General features: G+C 45.3%; 1 protein-coding gene across 1 annotated transcript in view; it reads right to left on the minus strand.

Moving 5' to 3' along the window:
- The window catches only part of NAA15 (N-alpha-acetyltransferase 15, NatA auxiliary subunit), a 2782393-nt gene that overhangs the window by 2210646 nt on the left and 559680 nt on the right, over nucleotides 1-12067 (minus strand). The window lies entirely within an intron of this gene.

Below are 12067 nucleotides of genomic sequence, written 5' to 3' on the forward strand. Positions count from 1 at the left end.
TAGGAGAGGCTATGAGGCCCTGCAAAACTGCAGTGGCAAAGCCTGCTCTGGATTTAGAGTAGAGCGATAAAGTGGTAGTGCTTTGTAAAAGTGTGCACTGAACTCCCAAGTTGCAGCCTCTAAGATGTCTTTGGTTGGTGGTACTCTGAGGAAGGATGCTGAAGTGGCTGCTGCTCCTCTGGTTGAATGTGGCCTAATGCCCTTAGGCACTGATTTGCCATGCTGTGAGTAGCAGAAACAAATGCAATGGCCTATCCATTTAGGAAGTCTGTTTTGAGATAGTCTTTCCTTGTGATCCTGCAGCATATGCCACTAAAAGTTGCTCAGTCTTTCTGAAAGCTTTAGTTCTGTCTAAGAAGAAGCATAACTGTCTGTGTATGTCCAAAGAATGCAGAAGTCTCTCACCCTTGTTCTGTGGGTTTGGATAAAAGGTAGGCAAGTGAATGGTTTGGTTAAGGGACACACTGGACACCACCTTAGGTATAAATATAGGGTTTGTCCTCAGAGAAACCCTGTCTGGATGGAAAATGATAAAAGGTTCCACAGCCATGAGTGCCTGTAACTCAGACTCGTCTTGCAGAGGTTATTGCTAGGAGCAGAGCTGTTTTCCAGGATAAGAATTGTATATCAGCTGTTGAGGCTGGCTCAGAGAAACAGTGTGGGTTTTTCCAATACATAATTGAGGTCCCATGCAGGTATTGGTGCTCTCCTTGGAGGTCTTATGTTTTTGGCCCCTCTGAGGTACTTACTGCCTTATTAAAGGATGAGAAAAGATAGGCGGTTCCATATTGTAACGGGCTGAAATGGCAGAGACATGAATCTTAATTGACGAAAAGGATAGGCCTTTGTCCAGCATCTCAGTTAGGTATTGTAAAATCTGAGGAATATTTGGTACAAACATGTCAATTCCTTGTGCCTGGTTCCAAGCACAGAATCTCTTCCATTTTTCTGCATAAGATTCTGGTACTGGGCCTCCTGGCCTCCAAAGATAACATGCATAACAGCTTTTGAAAGAGGAGTGTTCTGAATGGCTACATTATCCGCCATGCTGCCAGATTTAAGGTCCTGAGTTGGCTGTGCAGGATCAGATTGTTTTGTTGGGACAGTAAGTGAGAAGTTTGAGGAAATGTCCAGGTTGGACCTTAAGACAAGTTCTTTAGGATTGGGTAACCAGTGCTGGCGTGGCCAGTCTGGGGCAATCAGTATCATTTTTGGCTTCTCTTGTCTGACGTTTAGGAGTACCTTGGGGAGGAGAGGCAGTGGAGGAAAGACATATACTGTTAGGTTTTTCCAGCTGAAGGATAGGGCATCCACTTTCCATGCTAGCTTGTGATAAATCCTTGTGCAGAATCTCTAACTGGCAGTTGTGAGGGGAGGCAAACAGATCTATGTCTGGGCATCCCCATTTCCTTGTTATGCTTAAGACTTGTGGATCCAGTTTCCACTCGTGGGGATCCATGAGGTTTCTGCTTAGTTCGTCTGCCAGAGTATTTATTTTTCCTGGCAGGAATTGTGCTTGCGGGTGAACTTGATAAGTCAATGCTGTGTCTCACAAAGTCATGGCTTGTCTGCAGAGGGGGTAGGAATGTGTGCCTCCCTGCTTGTTTATGTACCACATGACTGTAGTATTGTCAGTCTATCAGTAGTTGTCCTGGATGAAGTAAATCCTTGAAAGCTGTCAGGGCATTCTCAACAGTTAGCATCTCTTTTTGATTGATATGAAGATGCATTTGGCTTGCGGGCCATGTGCCCTGAATAATTTTCCTGCCATGTGGGCCCCCCAGGCATAATCTGATGCATCCGTTGTTAGTGTCTGCCTGGCTGTGGCAAAAGTGAATGGCTGATCCTTGTTGTGCTGACAGGTCTGTGCCCACCATCGAAACTCCTGTTGCAGGCAGGGAATGAGGGTAATTAATGTTTCCAGGCTGTGACAATGTCGAGTCCAAACAATTTTTAGATACCATTGTAGTGTCCTCATATGCAGTCTGGCATACGGAATTAGCAGAATGCAGGATGCCATGAAGTCCAAAGTCTGCAGGAGTTTCCTTGCAGATAACTGGGTCTTTGTTGCCAACATTTTGAAGTAAGACGTCAGTTGCCTTTGTCTGGCATGAGATAAGCCATCTGGGCAGCTGTATTTAAGCTTGCACCCAGGAATATCTCTTGAGAGGGTACTAGTTTTGATTTCTTTTCATTTACTGTGTACCCTAGGCAAATTAGTAATCTTTTTACAAACGCCAGAAGCTTTAGAAGAATGTCTGTTCTCTGCTTGAATAAGGCAGTCGTCCAAGTAAGGATATATTTGAATTCCTCTGTCGGCAAATAGCAATTACTGGTGCCAGGCATTTTGTGAAGACCCTGGGAGCAGTAGATAAGCCAAAGGGCAGTGCAGAGAATTGGTAGTGCACTGAGCCAGCTATGAATCTGAGGTATCTTCTGCAAGATTGTCTGATTGGGACATGCAGGTATGCCTCTTTTAGGTCCAAAGTTACGAGCCAAGCCTTCTTGCCCAGCATGGGCAGTAGCTGCTGCAGAGTCAACATTTTGAATTCTGGAACATCCAAAAATGTGTTTAGTATAGACAGGTCCAGCATTGGTCTCCAGGCGTTGTCCTTTCTGGGCACCAAGAAAAGTCTCGAGTAAAATCCTTGTCCCTGCTCTTGTTGTGGTACTTGCTGAATGGCCCTCATGTCCATGAGGGATGAAACTTGCTTTTGTGCCCCTGCCCATTGACTGTGTGGCAGGTCTAGCATACCTTTTCCCCTTGGCAGGGTGTGAAAGTGGAAATGTAGCCCTGAGACACTATGTTCAAGACCCATTTGTCCTGGGTAATTATGTGCCAATTTGGTGAAAAAAAGTGCTAGTTTTCCACCTAAGGGGGCTGCCAAAAGATAAGTGCTTGGTTCTGGCAGAGGAAAGTCATTAGAACTGTTTCCTGCAAGGTTGTGATTTGTCTTCTCCGCTTTTGGAGGCAGAAGCACCCCATTGTTTAGGCCTGTATGAGCCTTGGGGCTGCGATCTGCCTCTGGGGCGTCTGTATCTGCCTCTTTGTGGCCTGTCAGACACTGGAAAGGACCAATTCTTTGTAGGCCAGTTCCTGCTAAATCTGGGTGACTGTACCTGTAGGAAATCGTTAACTGTCTGCATGGATTTCACTTTATCCTCCACTTTCTTCAACACCTCTTCTGCCTTAACACCAAACAAAGTATCATGCTGTAATGGAGCATCCAATAATTTTGCTTTAACATGATCAGGCAGATTCTGTTCCTTTAACCAAGCATGCCTTCTAATGACAGAACCCGTAACAGCGGCCCTGCAAGAGGCCTCCAGTGAATCAAAACCACATTGCAAAGTATGCTTTCCCACTTGTTCAGCTGCATGCAATAAATCCTGCATTTCCTTGTTATCAGAACATTCAGAATGTCAACATTTTCTGTTTAAGCAGTGACATTAAGTATTGCTGATATTTAAGCATATGAAACTGACAAATTAAAGCCCTTACAGCCAACGTAGCAGAAGTGTAAACTTTTCCCCCCATCTGTCCAGTGCCCTAAAATCCCTATCAGAGGGGACAGGGTTTTTTGCAGTGGAAGCCTTGACCCCTTTGGGACCCTGAGATATAGTTTCTGGGTCAGCAGCAGGGTTTTTATATAGAAATTTATGAGAGTCTGGAACCCTGTAATATCTGTCTGGCTTAGCAGGTGCAGGGAGTAAAGAGTCAGGAGACAGGCCGGACTCTGAAAATACATCACCTACAATGTCTAGAACAGGTGGAATAGCAAGAGGTCTGTGCTGAGGTAATAAAAAAGTCTCGGAGCCTTTTCTTAGATTGAGTAAACTTGGCTCTCCCAGTGAAAATGCTCCCTCATGGTATGCAGGGTTTCCCCAAAAGAATAATCCTCAGGAGGAGAGGCTGATGGAATAGATTTCTTCAGCATCAGAATCTTCATAGGGAGGAAAAGAGTATCCCTGTTCAGAAGAGGAATCAGAGGAAATTGAAACCTGATCAGGAGAGTCATATTCTGTCTCTTGCTTAGGCCTCTTATCAGGAAGGGGATGGGAACCCATGATCAAAGTAAACAGGTCTTCGGCCATTTTAAGCATCTGTTTCTTAGGTATGGAAGTCTGTCCAGGAGAATGCTGTACATGTTTTGTCTTTAGAGCTGTTTTAGTCTTTGAAGCGGGGGTTGGCTTGACATATAATTGTGTAGGTCTGAAAACACCCTCAGAAGCCTATGCCTGCTGAGCGGCTCTGGATCCATCTGAGGGAATAGTTTCCCAGGGTCCAATACCGTGAGTATCCAGAGGCCTAGTCGGCTCCACGTGGGAGTCGGAAGCGGCCTGTGGCTCTGAGGTAGCGGGCATCAGGGGCTGCGAAAGCACCTGAGAACCGGTGACTGGCCTAGCGGGGGCCTCGTCTGTTTTGGACCTCGGATGCCTGTCCTTTTCCTTGCGCTTTTTATAAACTCCGGTCGGCTGTTCTGGCGGCATTATATAATTAAACCTTCGGCCAAAGTAATGAAAGGCAAAATTGTACCGACGCTTAATAGTGCGTTGGTTAAATCTAGCACAAAACCGACAGCTAGCAACGTCGTGATCAGGGCCTAGGCAAGGAATACAGTAGGAATGAAAATCCTTATGAGGTATTTGCTTCCCACAAGAAATACAATTGTTAACTATTTCTGACATCGGTCTGGAGCAAGAAAAAAAGTTTCCCCAATGGGGTACTCCGCTTTAATGAAGACTTCGGATCTGAAACTCAATTTTGAAAATCTCAGGAGTCAGCGGACCGGCACTTGCGAACTGCTTTGGCTTCGGGCACCGCGTGGCAAGAAAGACCGAAGAAAATGACATTGGCTGCATCTTTTATACCACTGACGCACTGACGTCAGGGAAGAGGCGACAGCAACGGACACCGGACCAGGACTTTGGAATTCAGGCCAACTGGGGGTAGCTTGCTAGCAGGATAACCCAAAAGTAATGACTGCAACAGTGAAACACGATGAACATCTGAAGACGTAAAAGTAGTAGTCGATTTGTGTCGAATATCGATAGTGCGAAGAACTTCCTCAGAAGCCGGTGCCTGCTCAGCAGCTCCAGACCCATCAAAGGTAGACATCTGCAGGTTCCACCGAAGAAGAGTCTCGCGGCATACCAGACTCTGAACGGGTCTCGGTAGAAGCCTGCGAATCCACTGAAGCAGGCATCAAGGGCTGCGAAAGCATCTCACTGAGTACCGGCGAACTGGTGACTAGCTTAACGGAAGCATCATCGGCAGCTTTGGACCTGTGCGGTCTGTCTTTATCCTTATGTTTTTTCGGTAGATCGGTAGTCTGATGGCTTACCAAAGCCATTTTGAAATACGGAGACAGAGAACTAAAGTATTTTGTGACAATAAGGGCCGAACAAGGAATCATTCGGGCGTTGAACAAGGCAAATAAACGACAGCGAAGAAAAATGATGACCCAAGTGTGATGACTTCAACAGTGAAAAAGAAGAACCATCAAGAGAGGCTGGTACAGAGTGGACACAACCGCCAGTGAACACTGAGGGATTCTCAAAGAACCTTGCCACAGGAACTAGTAAAATGGCAGCTGACACTGACCCAAGAGCTCGTAAAAAGACGTTATGTACTCATCATAATGTTCCATATGTGTTGCTCTTCAACCTATGGTTTTCTGATCAAAGCATCGAATGTGATTTGGCCACATACCACACATCTAGGCTCCAACACCTGAGCTCCTCCCCTACCCATGATGCTCCTCTACTCCATATCCCTCAGAAAAAAAGTTTGCTGCAGCAAAGTACATCATATAATCATGATAAAAATTAACAGAAAAAAATTACCTAGAAGTAAAAGAATAAGTCATGTACGGATACTTCAGCAGCTCAAAAGTAGAACAGAAGTAACAGTCTAAAATTTTTGGTTAGGTTCTTCAAAAGGCAGGGGGATGGAGGGAGTTAATGTTGAAGAGTAAATGAGAGGCAACACAAAATGTTATGGTGAGTAATAACTTCATCATCTGATGTTGCCTTCATTTGCTCTTCAACCTATGGGACAGAGACCCCAACCACAGAAAGAAAGAAAAGTTGTGTAAAGTCTTACCATAACCATAGATGTCCTTCTCTTCCATGTTGCAGTATTCTGCATATGGGTTTATCCCTTCAGTTTCGCATATGTACGGCCAGTATTCAAAAGCTTTAAGTCCCTCTGTGGTGTGTCAGATATCAGGCAAGGCAGAGGATACGTGGGCCATAAAAGTGACATTGGCACACACCAGCCCTCAGAAGAGTAGCCCCATTCGGATCCAGTCCTGTAAGGGAAATGTTATATCACTGCCATCTAGAAAAGGAAGAAATGTAGCAGATGAGAGGGGAAGTTGAGTGCGAAGGAATACTGCAACATGGAAGAGAAGGACATCTATGTTATGTTAAGACTTTACACAACTTTTTTATGTCCTTCTACTCCCATGTTGCAGTAATCTGCATATGGGCGAGTGCCAAAGCTCAATGAGGTTGGAGTGGTGGTCTAGATGCAAATTCTAGGAATCCATGCAGGATAACCCAAGCAAAACCTGCCCTGGAGAGGTCAAGCTTGTAGTGTTTGGTGAAGGTGTGGACTGATGACCAAGTAGCAGCTTCCAGGATTAAAGGGGTATTCAAACCCTTGAAGTCTTCTGAAGATGCCACTGCACTAGTGGAATGAGCTTTGACTGCTCCGTGCAGGGTCTTGCCATGAAACTGGTAGCAAAAAGTTATGGCTTTTGATATCCAAGTAGAAATAGCCTGCTTGGTAACAACCTTACCCAAGGCTCTGGGGTGAAAGGATACAAATAGCTGGTCTGTCTGATAGACTTGGTCTTGTGCAGGCAAAATCTGATCAGACTATGAACGTCCAAGGAATGCAGCACTCACTGTCTCCTTGTGGGTTAGGGAACAAAACAAGTAGCTGGATGGCCTGATGTAGGGACCCATCACTGACTACCTTGGACATGAAGGACTGATTTGTCCTAAGGGTAACCCTGTCTTTGTGGAAAAAGTACAGTTGTGTACACTTACCATAAATGTAGATGTGAGTGTATTCACTGTTGCAGCCATCACATTTGGGTTATCTGCTTGCAGTAGTCATCAGTCAGCCTGATTATAAAAGTCTTGGGTCTTGCGTCGGTTGCGGTCTCATCTTCTGTGACGTCAGGTAGTCAGGGGTATAAAGCATGCAGCCGACGCCATTACATCAGTTTATCTTGCCCCAGATGTCAGGTGCACCCCCTAACGGGAAGCAATTAAATATACATATAAAAGGGTATACCTCCAACAAAAAAGCAAATACACCAACAATCTTTTAAACATAGTAAAGGAGAAAAGAGGTACAGCCAAAAGAAATCAGGGGGCTGGAAGGAGGGCAACCAGGACTGCAACAGTGAACACACTAGAACATCTACATTTATGGTAAGTGTACACAACAGCACTATGTTCTTCATGCTACACTGTTGCAGTCATCACATTTGGGTAGATTCCCAAAGCTAACGATGGGAGGAGGACTTTAGATGGCATTAGGACCAGCTATAAGGCCCTGCAAGACTGCAGTGGCAAAGCCAGCTCTGGATTTAGAGAAAATTGGCAAATGGTAATGCTTGGTGAAACAATGTACAGCACTCCAGGTAGCAGCTTCTAGGATGCCTCTGGTAGGGTTTGAAGGGTTTGAAGCTGGGGGTGCAGAATCTGGCTCTCCTGCTGTGACAGCAGGGTAGGGGTCTGAGGCAGGTGCAATGGGGCAAGCTGCGACACACTGCGCAAGAGGGGGTACCAGTGTTAGCGCGGCCAGTCTGGTGCAATCAGTATCATCCTTGGTTTGTCCAGTTTGTCTCTCCTTTCCACAGTGCTACTAAAGATCAGAGGAGGAAAGGCAAACTGATAGATTTTTAAAGCTGAAGGACAGAGCATCCACTCTCCAAGCTTGTTTCTGGTGAGTCCTTGTGTAGAATTTGTCCAATTGGTAGTTCTGGGGGGGGAGGCAATCAGGTCTATATGTGGGCTCCCCCATTTGTTTATCAACATGTTGAAAATCTTTGGTTCCAGTTTCCACTCGTGTGGGTCCATGAGATTTCTGCTTAGTTTGTCTACCAGTGTATTTAGTTTTCCTGGCAGGAATTGAGCCAGTAGATGCACTTGGTAGCTCAAGGCTGTGTTCCACAGAGCCATGGCTAGTCGGCAGAGGGGGGTAAGAATGGGTACCACCTGCTTATGTACCACAACAGTGATGTCCGTCTTTACCATTAACTGTCCTGGAAGTACGTGGTCCTTGAAGACTGTCAGAGCATTCTGTACAGCTAACATTTCTTTTCGATTGATATGCAGGTGCATTTGACTTGGATTCCATTTGCCCTGAATGCACTTCCCTGCCAGGTGAGCACCCCATGCATAGTCTGATGTCTGTTAGGGTTTGGGCGGCAGGGGGTAGAGTGAATGGTAGTCCCTTGTTTTGGTGGCAGGCCAAATTCTAACCGCAGGCAAGGTACGATAGGAATCATTGCTTCGAGATCCTGAGAATGTTGACACCATAGGCTTTTTAGATACCATTGTAGTTTCTTCATATGCAGTGTTGCATATGGAATTAGTAGAATGCACAAGGTCATAAACCCCAAGGCTAGCAGTATTTGCCTTGCAGATATCAGGGTTTTTTGTGGCTACTAGTTTGAAGTAAGTTGTCAAATGAACTGGTTTCTCTGGCGTGAGGAAAGCCATCTGGGAAGTAGTGTTCAAGCTTGCACCCAGGAATATAACTTGTTGACCGGGTTCCAGATGTCATTTCTTTTTGTTTATGATGTACCCCAGACAAGGTAACACCTTTTGTACAAATGCCAGATGATTCAGAAGTATGCCCTGGCTTTCTGCATGAACTAAGACAATTGCCCACATATGGGTATAATTGAATATTTCTTTGCCTACAAAATGCAATGACTGGAGCTAGGCACTTTGGCTTATCTCCTGCGCCCAGGGTATTCACAAAGGGCAGTGCAGAGAGCTGATGGTGTATGTAACCTGATTTGAAGCATAGGCATCTTCTTCAAGATTCCCTGATTAGATTTAAAGGAAGCCTAGCTGCACATCTCAGTGTTGCCAACCAGGCATCCTTGCCTAGGAAGTAACTGGTGAAGAGTTAGCATCTTGAATTTTGGAATCACCAAAAAGGTGTTTAAGGTAGAAAGGTCCAAGATAGGATGTCATGAGTTGTCTTTTCTGGCTACCAGGAAAAGTCTCTAGTAGAAACCTTCTCCCTTCTCTTCTTCTTCTGGTACAGTTTAAATAGCCTTTATGCTTAAGAGAGAGTACTTGCTTTTGAGCCTCTGCTCACCGATTAGGGGGTAGATCTGGCCAACCGTTTGGGGTTGGTAACATGTGGAAGTGAAATCTGTATCCTTGGGAAACTATATTTAAAACCCATTTGTCCTGGGTAAGGAGTTCCCATTTTTTTTGCCTGCAGAACAATCTTTCCCCCTAAAGGAGCAGTCAGTTGAGAAGTGCTTGGAAGTTTTAAAATTAAGTCATTGAGACAGTTTACCATAGGGGGAGTCTTACTACTCTCTGGTTTGGAAGCGGAGCCCCCCACTGCTTAGTCCTAGAAAAGAGGGGTGGGTTCTGTGATGCAATGAGCTGAAATGGTTGCGGCGTGGGACTGAAGCCTGGGTGTTCTGCTGGTTCTGGGTTTGGACAGAAGGCCTGGAAGACGCAGGAAAGGACCAATTGTTAGAGGGCCAATGCCTACTAAATCTCGGAGGCAGCACTTGTAGGAAATCTTTAACAGTTTGCATAGATTTAGCTTTTTCCTCCATCTTTTTAAGAACAATCTCTGCTTTGTTGCCAAACAGGCGATCCTGATTTAAGGGAGCATCCAGCAATTTAGCTTTAACATGATCTGGCAAGTATTGCTCCTTAGGTCAAGTATACCTTCTAAGTACAGACCCAGTGACAGCAGCCCTGCAAGATGCCTCAAGAGAATCAAAACCACACTGCAAAGTATGTTTTCCAACCTGTTCAGCAGACTGCATTAAATCCTGTAAATCCTTGTTTTCAGCACAATCAGGAATCAACAATTTATTAAATCCAATAATATGCTGCTGATACTTCAACATATGAAACTGGCAATTTAAGGCTCTAACGCCCAAGGTTACAAAAGTGTATACATTCTTACCCCATCTATCCAGTGCCCTGGAGTCTCTTTCAAAGAGGGGTAGGATTTTTGGTAGTAGTAGCCTTAATGCCCTTGGGTCCCACTGAAATAGTCTCAGATTCCGGAGTAGGATTTTTAAAAAGGAGCTCGAGAGTCAGGAACCCTGTAATATCCATCAGGTTTTCTGGGATCAGGAGGTAAAGGGTCAGGGGCCAAGCTAGATTTTGAAAAGGCATCATAAACAATGTCTAGTACAGGAGGGACAGCTAAAGGCCTGTGCTGGGGCAGGAGTAAGAAATCCCAAAGTCTCTTTTTAGAGACAGAGTAAACCTGGCTTTCCCAACAAAAATGCTCCCTAAGAGTATGCAAGGTTTCACCGAAAGTGAAATCCTCTGGCTGGGGGCAGAGGGAATAGAGTCCTCTGCACCAGAATCCTCATAAGTAGATAAGGGTCAGAGGAAACAGAAATTTCAGAATCCTGGTCAGAAGTATCATAAGCAAATTCAGTCCCAGGTCTCTTAGAAGAGGAAGGTTAGCTTCCCCTGATTAAAATAGTCTTCAGCCATTCTTATTTGTTTTTTAGGCATGGAGGCCTGACCATGCGGTCTGGGCGTCTGTTTTCTAGGTATGGTTCGAGTTTCAGGCCTTGAAGAAGAAGATGGCATTGGTTTAATATGCAAGTCAGTAGGCTTGAAAACATCCTCAGAAGCCGGTGCCTGCACAGCTGATCCAGACACATCCAAAGTAGAGACATCCGCAGGTTCCACAATTGAATCTTGCAGCATACCGGACTCCGAATGGTTCTCAGTAGAGGCCTGCAAATCTGAAGTGGTGGGTATTGGGGGCTGCGAAAGCGCCTCACTGAGTACTGGCGACTGGCTTAGAAACGTCGTCTGCAGCTTTGAACCTATGTGCTGTCTTTACCTTTGAGTTTTTCTGAATGTTGGTAGTCGGATGGCTTACCGAAGACATATATGGGTAATCAAACAGAGTACCAAAATACTGAGAAGCAAAAATATAGACGCCGAATAGTTCGCTGCTTAAATAAGGCACAAAACAGACAGCGAGGTACGTCGTGGTCAGGACCTAGGCAAGGAATACAGTACGAATGAAAATCTTTGAGGTATTTGCTTTCCACAAGTAATACAACTATTGACTTTTACTGACATCGGTTTAGAGCAAGCAAAAGTTTCCCCAACGGGGTACTTAGCTTTAGTTGAAGATTTCTGTTCTGAAACTCGAAAACGAAAATTTTAGGAGTCTGCCGACCAGCACTTGCTAACTGCTTCTGCTTTGGGCACCGCACGGCAAGAAAGACTGAAGTAATGGCGTCGGCTGCATGCTTTATACCCCTGACTACCTGACGTCACAGAAGATGAGACAGCAACCGACGCAGGACCCAAGACTTTGATAATCAGGCCAACTGAGGGCTACTGCAAGCATATAACCCAAATGTGATGACTGCAACAGTGAAACACGAAGAACATCTAGAAAGAGTGGTGTAGCCATAAGGGCTTGGAGTTCGGATACTTTCCTGGCTGAGGTTAGAGCCACCAGCAGGATGGTTTTCCAGGTGCAGTGCTTTAAGGACGATTTATTAGCTGGCTCAAAAGGAGGCAGCGTAAGCTTCTCTAACACGTAGTTGAGGTCTCAAGGAGGGTGAATTGGTCTCCTAGGAAGGCCTAAGGTGCAGAACTTTTTTTTGGAAAAGTTTGTAAGGTAGTCGTGAAGCAAGGGGGGGTACAGAAGTAACCAGGCAGAAATAGCAGACATATGGGCTTTAATGGAAGGGTACGCCAGTCCTGAGTGGAGTAGCTCAAACAAATAGGAAAGCACTAAAGGAGGTTCGCTGAGAAATGGATCCAGCTGTTTTTTGACACACCAAATAGTGAACCG

This window comes from Protopterus annectens, chromosome 2.part0, assembly GCF_019279795.1.
Source record: "Protopterus annectens isolate FY-2018-M chromosome 2.part0, PAN1.0, whole genome shotgun sequence".
Taxonomy (NCBI): Eukaryota; Metazoa; Chordata; order Ceratodontiformes; family Protopteridae; genus Protopterus; species Protopterus annectens.